Source organism: Plectropomus leopardus, chromosome 12 (genome assembly GCF_008729295.1).
Source record: "Plectropomus leopardus isolate mb chromosome 12, YSFRI_Pleo_2.0, whole genome shotgun sequence".
In the NCBI taxonomy this organism is placed as follows: Eukaryota; Metazoa; Chordata; class Actinopteri; order Perciformes; family Serranidae; genus Plectropomus; species Plectropomus leopardus.
This window is the reverse complement of record NC_056474.1, coordinates 3,152,830-3,167,708: the sequence shown is the minus strand read 5'-3', so window position 1 is coordinate 3,167,708 and position 14,879 is coordinate 3,152,830.

Sequence of the window (14,879 nt, the reverse complement as noted above, 5' to 3'; positions counted from 1 at the left end):
ATGTACTTGTAATGATTTAAAAGCATCAGTCTTCTAGCTTTTATTCCCTGACAGTAAGTTTAGTTTCACTAATCACTCATCACTTTGAAATGCGTAAGTATTTTGTTAATTGAGTGGTTAAATATACAGTTTGTTGGACAAGTAGCACTGCTAGCATGCCAGCGGCATTAAAGTTCCTTCAGGATTAGTGACTTAAGAGTAGCAAAATAGGTGCATGTTGAAGAGTTACTGTACAGTTTCTTCAATAGCAACGTTATCGTGCACTGTTGCTGCAACCAAATGAGGTTGGAGAAATACAGTAGGCGGGTTTCCATTACAGATTTGCACAAAACTTAAGCTATATTTTTGAAGCAAGCACATAGCCATAGCATCATGTGACCTTTAAAAGCCAAAAAAAAACATTGCAGTTTTGCGAAATTTGGCCTGACCACATCATGGGGAAATTACAATTTTTTGCGATAAATGGGAGTTTTTTTAAATCGATGAGGTGTATTTTATATGTGCAGTTTCAATTTGCATGATTTGAGGGTTAATGGAAACCCGCCTAGTGTCTGTTAATGGTCTGTTACTTGCGGTGATACAGATACTTAAGCCGAGCCCACAGAAGCAGCACTTAAGCCAACTTCACATAGTGGAATTACAACTTTGGGGTCCGTTTTTTGATGCCATGGGGCCCAAAATGACTTTTTCCTATGAGAAAGAGACAACTGTGAATCAGCAAATACATTTTTTTATATTTTTGAACCTCTTATGATTCATTTCAGCTTTTAAATCTATTTGGTCCAATAACATTTCAAAAGTCCAGAAGAGCTACACAATAAAAAGATTACATCCAGATTCAAGTTAGCAAAGAGCTAAACCGGTAGCCTCTAGTGCGCTACCGGAAGTGTAATTTTCTTATAACTTCTCTATTGTTTTCTCACTAACTGGGGGTCATTTCTAGTTGCACGTTGCCTTCTTTCCGTGCTTTTGGATGAAATCAAGCTAAATTGCTCAGATTTTAAAGAGTTAAAAAGCTCACTTTATAAGCGATCTTCAAACATGAAAAACGATTAGCAGTTCAGTGCCTTGCTCATAGGCAGCGCTGCATGTGGACGGGAACTCTGATTTCTCACGCTTTTCAAACTATTTGCTCCCACAAAATTCAGCCAACAGTCTTTGTGTATCAGTTTAACCAGAAACACAAATTTCTTTCAGGTATTTCACAGAGCAAAACAAAATGATTTCACTCGAGGCAACAATTATTGCAACTATTTTTTAGATGGAATAAGTTGTTTTGTATTTATCGTTTGCCATGTGCTTGTCTGCATCTTGTTAAATTTTTTGATAACCGATGGGAACCTGGAGTTTGTCAGTGCATCGATGCTGTGTTGTCAGTGATTGTCTCAGCTATAGGTGGTGTGGTACTTCTCGCAGCTGCAGAGGATTGCAGCGTGTGCCATGTTTTTGTATTTCACTTTTAACACACAAACTGTTTTCTATGTGCCGTCAAGATCTTGTATACATTAATGTAGAAGTTGATACCAAAGCTACAGAAATATTTTTTGAGGGGAGCTGTTCAATAAAGGTTTTTCATCTAAATGTGCAGAGATTTCTTTTAATGGTCACTGTTACCAGGGTTTCCTGCAGCTCTAGGACTTTTTAAGACTATTTTATGCCACTTGGAATTGTGTTTAAGACCAATTTTCTAATAACCAAAATGTTAAAAGGACAATGTTATTTTGCCAAATTATTTATTGAAGCATAAACATAACTTCTGGAAAGAAAACATTGGTTGACTTATGTGAAATCTTGGGGAAAAAAACAACAGTCCTTTTTAGAGTGGAACACATGGAGGACAATGAACATATTATATTATCATAAAAGTATCTATTTAGTTTATCAGTGGGAAATATCTGGCATTTCTGGCCATGTTTCTGGTCGACTGTGTGTTTCTCAATCTGCATGTGATATTCTATTATTTGAATTCCCACCATGACGAGGTTAAGAAAAGGAATTTATTAAATTATTCATTCAAAAATCAATGCTGCTGATCATTTTGAGAATTTTACAAAGCAACATCGGAAAAAAAAACATTTCATTAAATCTTATTTCCCATGACTGAGCATTTTTAAGACCTCTGAAAAATAAATAGAAGCCTATTTAATACCAATTAAGTTCTTAATTTTTTGATTGATGAGTTCAGTGCCTTTTAAGCCTTTTTAAGGATCCACGGACGCTCTGTATTACTGAGGCTCTAAGTGTGATATGCACAATACAGAGGATGAATGGCAGAGGGAAATAATACCTCAAGCTGTGTCGTATTTCGTTTCAAAAAAACGTCAGCAAGGCCTTAAATGATTTGTGGGTCTTTAACACGTGACTATATTGTCAGGTTGGGTGCACTGGCCTGCAGAATAACAGATGTTTTATATATATTTAGAGTTTGGGGGTGATTTATTTATATGTAACCTTTCTAAAACCAAGGAAACATTGTTTAGGTTGTGTGTGTGTTTGACCCAACTTGAGCTGAAACGTGTGGCTAGCCCTCAAACCAAAATGTTCCTGACTAAAACAAATAGCAACGCAGCTGAGGGGAAAAATAGGAATTTTGATTTGGGGAAGAACTGTCCCTTTAGGGGGGGATGGGGCTCAACAAATGGTTTGTTCACGCAAAATGCAAAAAGCAAACAAATAATGAACAAATCATACACAAACTGCCATGCAGCAAGCTTAATCAAAAAGGTAACCTGAGGTGAACCTTATGAGCGGCTAGTTAAATTATTGTCTATAATGTAATAAACATTGATTTCCTAAGCAGAATATTACATTTCAGGCTGCGTACAACCTGGTCACAAGATTGCTCACTGGAGATCCTCTGTCAAATTAGATGTACCACTAAGCCATTTAAATTCTCACACAGAATCAAAGGAGGAGTCCTATGACTATCTTATCACCCAAACTCTCCAATAAAACTGTGCCAACTTTCCAAAGTCAGGAATATCTGTTTTTTTATCTTCAATCTCTCGTCTCAAATCTTTTAAATCTTGTTATAAAAATAAATTCTTCATCTGGATACGGCCGGGGTGAAAGAAGGGCAACACAGAGATGAGAGCACAAATACAGTTTGGTGTTTTAACTGCGGAGTAATCCCTCCTGGACGGCTGGAGATTTAGAGCCAACAGGGCAACAAGTATTGAATCATGTATAATGGACATCTTGAAATGAATCACCGTGTATGTCACCGTGACTGGAAATTGTGAATTGTTTAAATATTTTATTATATAACTGCCACAGTGCAGTTATTGCTATAACAATTGACATTAAGGTGATAAGAGTACAGAAGTTTTGGCAGCCACTTGTGGACATTTCAAATCAATGACTGACCCAATTACATCATGTATTAGTGGATTCACTCATTACATCTGCAACCTAATGACTATATTATATTACTGTTATATTATGAGCGGTGGATGATACATTATGAGAGGAGCTGTCTTCCTGTAACCTTTGTGTTATCGGTCGATAACAACCAAAAAGATTTACAAGAACTGCACGAACTAACCTATAAGTCCGCCCACCGGAGACTCAACTTAAATTGGTGGAGGGACTTCAGTTTGAACAGCACTGAGTTTAAATCTCTTTCAGGCTTCAGGGTGCCTTTAGGGAAGTTTGGCTAATTGTTTTTGTGTAATGTTTGGCCCTTGGTTTTGGTTGTTTACTATAAAGCCCCTGGTGAGCGCAGATAAGAGACAATCAACATGGCAGCGAGGCGGCATAGTGGCGATGGTCTCCATTAAGCGGAGGCTGCGGGCGTAATGTCTGATTAACCAGTTGAATAGCCCGAAGACTTTGACTGAAGCTGGGATGAGTTGAATCCAAATGACCTTTTGTTGCTAAACCCTTTCAGCTTTTGTCAAAAATAAAATCAGTTGTCTTGATAAACAGTTGCTCACTAAGGGCCTCCGTCGAAATTGATTTCCCCCTCTCCCACCTCCAACCCCCCCCCCCCCCTGAGTTTTAGCTGCAGATAATGTCGAGAGCTCCTTTATTCATTGAGCCGAATGAAAACAGATGGAACAGGATGAAAAAGTTGAGCTGCAGCCAAACAAAAGATTTACCCAATCTGAATGTTGTGGAAACTACACAGATTCATTTTCATAGAAATTTGTCTTTTTGTGCATAAAATGATGTAACCATGAGCGATAAGAGGGACACAGTTTTGTTTCCGTGTTCTCATCTAACAGACATTTCAGAAACATGTTAGACCTCCCAACATTCAATTATCAGAAGATTTAAAACGTTAAAGGGTAACGTTGATACTTTTCAACCCTGACTCTATTCTCCCATGTTTTTGTGTCTACGTGACTAATGGGAACAACATTTCTTTAAAACTTTAAAATCTTATGAGACTGCTGCAGATATTTGTTGTGTGGGGGAAAAAGTTAAATACAGCATAGTATTGCAATTAGTATTGCAATCACAAATTTCTATATTTTGCTGCAATAAAAATGATGAAAGTGAGATGAACAGACTGAAAACTTTATCTTGTAGGATTAACACACATCATGACAAATGTTTCCCTTAATTTGCAGTTGAACACATGAACAATATATTGCAATATATATTACTGCTATACTCAGCATATTGCAAAACATTTAAAATCCTAATAAAATTGTACAATGACCTTAGTTTCGTGATAATATTTGACCTCAGGAGATTCCCCCAGCAGACGCAAACACGTGGAAATATATCTGCTCAGTTTAAGTCCCCTGAAAGTGCTTATTTTTGCCACTGACGGGTTCAGATCGTTACTCTTAGTGTCTGACAACATTATGGAAAGGATCCCTACAAGAGTGAATTCCTTCTTTTTTTTTTAAACAAAAAACAAGCCCCAAATCTTCATCGCCAAATCCACCAACCTCCGTTCAACAGTCATTAAAGCATGTATAGAGACAGCATATTTTCACATCTAATGAGGCAAAATAAGGGTTTATTTCAACCAAACCCAAGACAGGGATTGTTGAAAAAGTGGAGAGACGAACCAACGATAAAATCACTGTTTATTTAAATGAAGTCTGGTTGATGTGACTATAGCAACATCTGGGCGGTTTCTGCTTAAACAAAAAAGAATTTAGTCTTTTATTGGCAAAATAAGCACTTTTAGTGGACCAAAATGACTGAGCTCATTGTTCCAGACTGCAGCCTGTTTGCTCGCTGCTGGCTGCAGGGCTCTCACTCAACACTGGGCCACACATTAGACATTTAGACACAAAATCATGGGAAAACAGAGTCCAGGCTGAAAAACACCAAAGTCACCCTTTAAAATTTCATTTTCTTCAACACGTTACAACAACAAACACACTAACTCCTTGTTTTCTGTGTTTGTCACCCGGCGTTACCTCTCTCACTTAAAGTGGAGCCTGTGATTGCATTACTAACAGCACTAAACTGCCTGATTAGGGTCGGACGGATCATGTTGTTGTTAGCTCTTGTCCTCATCATTTATGGGGACATTCACTTGTTGTGCAGAAGCCTAATGTTTTTCTATAAATAAATGACTGCTTGACATTTAATTGTTTGCTCTATAAAGTCAGATAAAATTAAAAGCACCAGTCTCTTACAAGCTCATTTCTGAAAGATGGACATGATGTCCTCAAATCACCTGTTGCGTCTGTCAGTTTATAGAAACTGGTATCAGTTAATGTCTGTTAGAATGAGAATGATAATTAATTAGTTTCAGCTACAGACTGCACTTCCACTGAGAGACTAAAATGTAAGTAATATCAGCTGCTCAGGGAAGATCGGTGCATCCAAAAAGCCATTGTTTTGCGGCTGACATCCACAGCCCAAAAGGTGAAGATGTCAATTCACAGAGCTTGTTATGATTCTGCAGGTTTACGAGGAGTTCATGTTGCTGCATGAGGAACACTAACTCAGCCACGCAACCACAGCTGCAACTTAATGTAATGTAATGTAATGTAATGTAATGATCAAGTTCAATATGACACAATGCTGTTAGCTGCGTACTTAAGTGTTTTACATACCTATAATCGCACTGCCTGCAAACAGGTTACAACTTTAACATGAATCTTTTATCAGACGAGAAGTCTGCTGCTGAGAAAGTCCAGAGAAGACATTTAGCAGCTGAGAGGCAGCGGTACATCAATCGATTTATGCAGGAGAAGAACAAGCGGCCACAGTTTGTCAGCATTCAGCACATTTACATGCACAGATAAGCTGAGCTATAGCTGTAGCTCGATTAGGGCATTTAATGGGACTACTGGCCTTGTCCCAGTATACAACAATCGGGGAAGAATTGGTTTATTGACAGGAGTTTGTCAGACTCCAAAACGGATGGTGGTGATATGCCTCCTTTCAGCTAGCTGCTATAGACCTGTTTTATTTATACAGTTTATGCTACTGTCCGAATCATAATCACAGCTGTTTATTCACAATAACTGCAGGGTCTGAAACCTCAAATCATGATGAGCAAACTCTGCCTTCATTGATTTGGCTATGATGTCACTGTAAAAAAGGGCCACCCCAAAAAATATCAATATCAGTTTAAGTATGCGCCATATTTAGAATATTACTTACTATATACTATATACTTTACCATGCTGTAAAATAGTCCTTATCAACAGGGATTTGTCAAAAACACCAGACTCCGTTGAGGAGAAACCGTCGTTTTACTTCACAGAACAGCCGAGCTGCTGATCTGCCGCTGCCTCCATCAGCTGTTGTGGAAGGTCAGGAGGAGCAAATATTCAAATATAGTGTACACTTAAGGTACAAGGTAGAATGTATTTATTTGTCATTTTTTAAAAAAAGTTTAAAAAACGAAATTAAAATTTGTCCTTGATCCTGCTACATCTTTGGAGTTGGAGGATGAGTTCTATTAAAAAATGTCATCCAGTTGGCATCATACAAATTCTGCACTTAATATGACTCTGATGTTTTTCAGGTGACTACCATAGGTTTTGCTGCAGCTCTTTCCACAGAAGTACACTGCTGTGCTTCTGTGCGGGTGCTGTGGGACTGTACTTTATTTATCAGAGGAGGGGGGGTGCTGAGATGTGACTTTTTTATTTTTTATTCTAAATACTGGGCCAGTTTTAAAACTGCTTTCCTCCTTATTCACTTAGTCACAAAAATGTGGGAAAATAGGGCGAGAGATGGAAAATATCAAACTTTAAATAAAGCACACATCACATGACAACCTAATGGGTATAATTATCATGATATTGCAATTTTTTAAAATTACCTCCTTAATATGTGTATTACAGCCATATCCTTCACACTACAACATAATGTGCACCAGCTCTCTCGTTCTTTTCTTTTATTTAACCAGCAAATACTCCATTAATTTAGAAATCTGTTATCATACTGTCTTTAAATTAGGACTACAATCTGACTTTATAGTGATGAGCTACTTCCAACTACACACCTACGGTCCAACTCTTTCTCTAACCACGACAACAATACGGTTTCGGTTCTGTCCACAAACGCATCAAACACTTATCAGCACTTTCCTACAGCGTGATCTGTAAGGATTGAAGCACTTAACAAATGTGTTTCTCTGATATTAAAGGCCGTGGTTCCTGCTGAACAGGTGGTAACGTGTTTGTCTTTGACTCCTGCCAAACAAGCCAGACTAAAGCGATTGTAATATCTGGCCGGCTGCCCGGTGACCAGCGGGGCCAGCCAGCGCTCCGATGATGAAACACATCGTAAATGAGCGCCGACAGCTCAGGGGATTCCACGGTTAATTGATTAATAAAGTCCACTGCCACCTGAAACTGCCCACCATGACTTTTCTCACAGCCTCTCTAATTCATACCGCACAGCTCTCTGCGTGAGAGGCGTCCCAAACCTTAAAGGGACAGCTGCTGTATGAGACACTCATGTATAGTCAGTGTGTTACGTACAGTAGCTGGAGGCTGCAGAATCGGACGGGTGAGCGCCCCACAGGGGTTGATGTCAAAATACCCTGACCTGTAAGATCACAGCGACACCTCTCGGGATCACGATCATCTGCCATCAAAGTTTTATCATCTTCACATCTCTCACTCAACATGGAGATCAACATCTGCTCATCCGCACAGATGAGTCATGCTTCATCGGTGAATCCAGCGGTGACCGTGCAGCTGTCATTACATACGGCGAAAGATATCTGCAGCCTCCGTAACACTAACTCTTCATGTTTCTATCAACGCAGTGAAATCTCAATCATTATGATTATGAAACATCAGAAGGAGTTTCAATGAAACAATGCTTGGGTGGTTTAGAAATGATCAGCCATTGACTGATATTGAACAGTACAGATGTTTATTTAGCTATTTATTTTATTGTATTTATTCTTTATTCAAATGATCAGCAAAGACCATACAGTGCTGATGTTTATTTTATTTTTATTTATTCTTTATTTTTGTTTGTGTGTGATGTTCGTAAGGGTAAACTGAAAGCTTCGCTGTCGAAAGGACAGATACAGGAAATCTTTCCTACCACGAGCCATCCACCCGTACAATAACTCACCTCTGTCTGCTCTTTAAACTCCGGTCTTACCTCCATGTCACTCTACACTGCTGACTTTATTTTTATTTATTCAGATACTGTTCCGCACTTTACACATGTATATATGTAGATATGTACAGTCTCTTAGTTTTTTAGTTTTTTTGAGCGTATTCCTTTATATTCTATTAATAATGTGTGCTCTTTATTCTCTTGTTCTTACTGCATGGCACTGCTACACCCCAATTTCTCAGTTTTGAGATCAATAAAGTATATCTATCTATCTATCTATCTAAATAAAGTTGTTTGTTTAAGAAAGCAGCCCTCTGAGTACTTTTGCATTGTCATATCGGTGCAAAATCAGCGCAAAATCCACATAGAAGTGATCTATTTTCATTCCAGCTAAAAAATCTACTATTTCAGTGGCCATATCGGTACGTGGATTCATTTTTCCACTATAAACATCAGTATCGGTCTCACAAATCCCACATCGGTTGGGCTCTATTACCCATTTCTCAAATTATATCCAATCTAATCTTTATCATATGTCTCTCAGCTGAAGCTGTGCGTATGCCTGGTCAGTGTGCATGAGACACGTACATCCTCACGACACACTCTTACTTTATGAAGTTCACGTGTGGAAAAAAGGGCAAAAACATGTTTTTTGCATATGCATTGTTTCAGCCTCTGACCTTGCTGCTTGGGTCAGTGCTGTGCAGGCGGCATCAAGCTCAACCTCCACACACGATATCTGGTTTCTCTGCACTGCTGTTCAGTTATTCCCTTCATGCTACCTTTATTTATCAGAACTTCTAAGAAAGTAAAAATACCGCTTAAGATCTTAGATTTTACATCTCAAGCCTCACTTTTCAAACTTTTCTTTTTCATGAATCGTTCATCATTATATACAACATCAGTTTGCACAAAGCTCTCCCTCCACAAACAGAAAAATATACAGTATATCTGCCTCTGACTTGGTTATGCGTCCTTGAAATACTAACTTTGTATTCCGTATAAATGCGTTCAAGCCAAGCTGCTTTTGGACCCAGGACGGGCCAAGTGCTCAACGAGCCACTGAGAGCCTGAAAGGTGGCAAAGAAAAAAAAATCTGTACTCAGTTTCTATTAATAATCACCTCACAGCTCCTGCTCCAGAGTTCGTCTGCAGCTGATTGCTACTCTGAACCTGCCCAGTTCTCTCTAAAAGGTTCAAATGTTTGTCACCAACTCTGGACCAGTTCAGCTTAAGTCCACTGTGCTGATCTCTTCCTTTTGGAAACTTCTCGCCCTGCAGACGTACAGCTTTAATCGCTCAAGTCTGTTTGTTTAGCAACTAATTCTATATGTGTAGCCATATAGCATTTTATCAAGTATCTTGTCTTTTCACAGTATATTTTAAAGAAATTTTGATTTTTTTTGATGATAAAATATATTTTTCACTCTCCATTAGGTATGTCACAATGCCAGAAATTTAATAACCAATACCAGTGAAATTCCACGATTTCTGATACCCAATTTAATGTCAAATGATGGCGTATATGGTGAGGAAACATATATGAATATATAAAATATATTTACAAATTGCTCCTCCATTGTTCATGCAAAGAATTAATTATAGGACTTTTTTTCAACGTTGCCACTGCAGCTGCACTTGTTGCCATCTGCCACGTGTTATTATTTGCAATTATATTCTTTGTTTGGCATTTAACAGCAGACTAGAATCCCTTTAGGTGCATAAATATCCCCGTCAGCTTCAGATGAATTGTATTCCTGGTACATACAGTGCCAGCATGGACTTGGTACCAAATGGGATTGGTTCTTGTGACATACCTACTCTCAATTACACTTATTTTACTGCTACCCTCTATCAGTTATAGTGATATACAGACGTACTGCAGCTTATAAAAGACAGCATGTAGAAATACAAAGACACAACAATAATCAAAGTGACGGCACAAAGAAAAAATTGAGTCTGTCGTAACATTTTGGGTGGTTTTGTGTACTTTTTCCAAATTAAAAAAATAAAATTATTGCTCATGTGATTAGACATACTGATATTACTTTCCATCAGAAAAGATGATGGAAGATGAAACGTGTTCTGCTGGTCCCTGCACGCTCCGCTCTACTTGGTGACTCTTTCTGACCTGGCATTGTCATGGTTAATTACTGTATCCAACTTTGAAACTCAGGTGACAGTTTGGTCCAATAAAATATTAACTGAGTGGGGATTTCTCTGCCATTTTCTCTGCTGGCCTACAACTGCAGCCCACTTTGGGATGAATTGCTGCAGGAAATGCTGGTGGGAGCGGGACTGCTGGATTTGACAGGTGGGCTCATGCGGGTTTGTGGGATTTTGAGCTGCAGTCAAGTCCATGACTGATGAAATCTGGCATCACTATACAAAACATACGTGTTACAGTGTGCATTGAAAAACACCTCTGTAAAAAATGTAAAGCTCTTAAGGCGTCAACAATATAAAAGCATGGGCATCCCACTTCTATTTATGCTATTCAATACCTTATTCTGCACGCCACACACGCCGGCCTCTGTGCTGCCCCGCTATCTTCTAAAGTGCTCTCATGCCAAAGTCTGTTGCTTTGCCATTTATCTTTAAGACACACCACCACATCGCTCACGCACTCAAGGGATCATTTCTCTCTTTCTTTCACAGCTTGTGGGCATAACCTGAGCCAGTTTTGGTTACTGCTACCATTGATAAGGGCTTATTCCCTCTCCAGAGATGCCTTTTCAAACTGTCACATGAACTTTCCCTTGTTGCCAAAAGCTTTATTCGGAGAACATTTAGGATTTTTTGCTGCCACTCCGTTGTGTGTCAAGAAGAAACCTGTCTTGAGGCAATGAGGAACTGACGTTTATTTGCATTTGTTGAATTGTGCTCGGCAGAGCAACACAAATATATCAACTATTTTATTGTTCTTTTGCCGCATATAAATACTAAGTTGTGTTTTTATTAGATAGACACCAATTCTTTCAGACAAAAATTACAAATACAACACATAGTGCACTATTTGAACAAATGAAATTCAAGTTTTGGGTGCACTTTGTGTGCCCTTCTGCCCCCAGAAAGTGATGACCTGAAGGTGAAATACAAACCGTCTGCCGAACAGGAGCAAGTGGGCACTCAACCAAGAAAAAGCTGAACTCCTAACATTAGATACTAAGCCTCTCATCCCCTAGATACCCGTGGTTAAATCACCACAGAGAAGTTTATAGTCTGACTTAGTGGCCTAACATTTCGGCACAATGTGGATATTAAAGTGCACAATGTGACGAAAAACCACCAGATTATGCATTTCAGTGGCAAATGAGGAGGGAAATCTGAATCTACAGTATTTTCAGAGGTTTTCTCGGGTCTGTGAATGAAGCATAGAAAGAACTCTTATGAGTTACTTTTTTTTCTTCAGCAGCATTTTGTGGAGTTTGATTCAGTTCGTTTCTCATTGATCAGAGCTGATCTGAAGAGATCAGATCAATGAGAGGAGCAGCTGCTGCAGAGGCAAGTGAACGCAAACTTTTCAACACCGTGTCTGGTGTTCTGCTGCTCCATTTGTGCCCACAGCGAGCTTTTGTGTGTTGAGTGTGGTGCAGTGCATAACCGAACGTTACATTTATTTATTATTTTGTGTAGGAAACGCCAATGTTGTGACCATAAATTGAGCAAAACAACATGAAGGAGATAACAGTTCAGTAAAGGTGTGAGGGGAGAAGAGCAGCATGTGTTTGTTTACTAGAAAGTTTATGTTTTTTATTGTGTGTAAATATTACTTTTTTGTCTTTCTGCTTGTTTGTATAATCATTTCTCTAATTTTATTTTTTACATTTTTGAAATAAATCAAATCAAACTTTCATTTTTCTTTGTTTTCCTCTCTTAATTCAGAGGTTTTTGTGGCTGCTTGTGACTCGCGGGGTGGATTATTGATCTGTGATCTGTTCAGAGCTGATCAGATCAGATCAATGGATAAGAGGAGCAGCTGCTATGTGCGAATATAAACTTTTTACACACAGCAGAATGAACGGTCAAGTTTTACTTTCAATGCGTCTATCATTCTGCTGCTTCATCTGTGCCCAGAGTACGCAGTGCGCTTTGAGTGATGAAACTGTGTGTATGTGGTGTTATTTACTTGGTTTGTTTACATTTCTCAATAGAAGAGCATATTTAATAAACTCTAATGTTATGCAGTAGTTGGACAATTGTTTTCTCTTAGGACAAAATGCCATTACGTTCCACTCAGAGACAGCTGCCGGGCCGAACCTCGGTAAAGTTCAGTATATATCGGTTCATCTGAGTGTTTGGGTTAATATCAAACCAATTTAACTATTTTGACACCAGCTTAACCTTACATACTATGCACATTGTTTTGATTTCAAAGTTGGATGAAAATGGGCAAAGTGTCCTTTTGTTTCAAAGCTTTATCCTCATTTGTCATTATTGGTGGAAAACATTCAGCCACGACAATACCTGCTTTGATCTGACAAAGTGGATATATCGACCCATTTACTGGAGGAGTACATTTTGTACCTTTTAGCCAACAACCTGACTTTTGACAAACTATTCTTCATTAGAGTGCCACCGAGTGCTGTAGCGAGTTTGACAAGCTTGCGGCACACTTAAGCCCAATGATAAGGCTTTAATTGGAGCCGTGGGATTCAATAAGGAGGCCAAGATGTGGACAGTATCAGGTCATCGTTCTGTGAAGTCGAGAAGGACTATCTGCAAATAGATCCCACTCTGAGGTCTCTGCTCTGACAGGAAGCTGTCTGAATCACTCCCGCCTTCATATCTTCTATGATAATTATTGTATTTATAGTGAGAAAAAAAAGCCCTTTACCAAAACTAATAAAAGCCACAGACAGTTTCTATCAGGTCAAATTAAGTTATGCATGACAGAATAAACAATTCACATTAAAATAACATTCTAATTTATGTCTTCTTCATTATTGTTATTTTTAACAACAAAGTCGACTTGTTTAACACAAGAATATGTCTGGCATTTTAAGACGGAGAAAGAGTAAGAAACAAAATCCATTTAGAGTGTAAAAGGAAAAAGAAGTGAGTCAGCGTCCTTTGTGTGGGTGTCACAGTGATTTATGTTGAGCTTGCACTGTCTCTGTAATCATGCACAGGCAAGGGCCAAGCTCGGTTATAGAATTTAATTACTCAGACAACGGCTGATGGGTATTAACTGAGGAAAAGTGACAAAAATGGAAGGTTATTAAGCCTGGCCCTGGTAATTGTCCCATCTGGTATTATAGAAGTCCACAAGAAAATAAAAAATCAAGGAGGGAAATAAAAGTCCAATTAAACTGAGAGGAAATATGATTTCTTCAGAAAACTGCTCTTTCCCTTGTGGGTGGACAGATGGACAGATGGACGGATGGACGACAGCTCAATAAATGGCAAACAAAGGAGCAGCTGGATAAAGGAAACATCTACCAATTTTATTAAAGTGTTTGAGTTCAAGAAATAAAACTGATTGTGAAATGAAATGAACATGAAACAGCACAAAAGATAATCAACACCCATAAAGAAAAGGTCCATATCAGCTCCTCTCAAGATTAAATGAACTCCAGCTGAAAGTGATACTTTATCACAATATTTTAAAGCAGTTCTGCATTTTATGAATTAATGTTTATAAATGCTCATTGCTTATATTTAAATTTATGGCACTTTTGTATCACATCCATTTGTGTTGCACAGAAACTCTTGCTGAATGGATTATTCAATAAGCAGCCAAGTCGCTGAAGGAAAATGTTGGCATTGCATGTTTCTGCAAACCATATACTGTGCATTTCTTATTTCCAGAAATACTATACACTTTCTAATGTGAAGTAGTTCATATTACATGTAGAATAGTGACGTTGTTATTGGGAGGTGAGGGTGATGGTGGAAGGCATGACACTGCAGACGGCTGTTTAAGACCGACAATTAACAAAAATGGTTGTTTTGAAAGCAAGTCATTGGCTTAATTTCCATTGTGTCTCCTAGAACAGGTAACTAAAGCCAAAACATATTTTCTTATACCATAACCAAGTGTTTTCTGTGCATAAACATAACCACACATTACCATAGTGTTGAAACTATAAGAAAGGTACATTTTTAAATATCTGGTACATACTGTACATGTACAAATGTTTGGCTACACACCAATGGTTTGTGTAGTTGGGTGTATAACTACATATAACTATCACGATGAAAGTTCAGATAAAAGTCAATGCACACTCACTATTTTACTGAATTTCTTATGAATTGCACACAAGGGCGAAAGTTTGGTCAATTTCCAGTTTTGCCGATGCAGTTTACGAGCTTAAACTCAAGTAACCTATGCCTAAATTTAACTTCTACTGCACTAGCAATGAGCAATATGG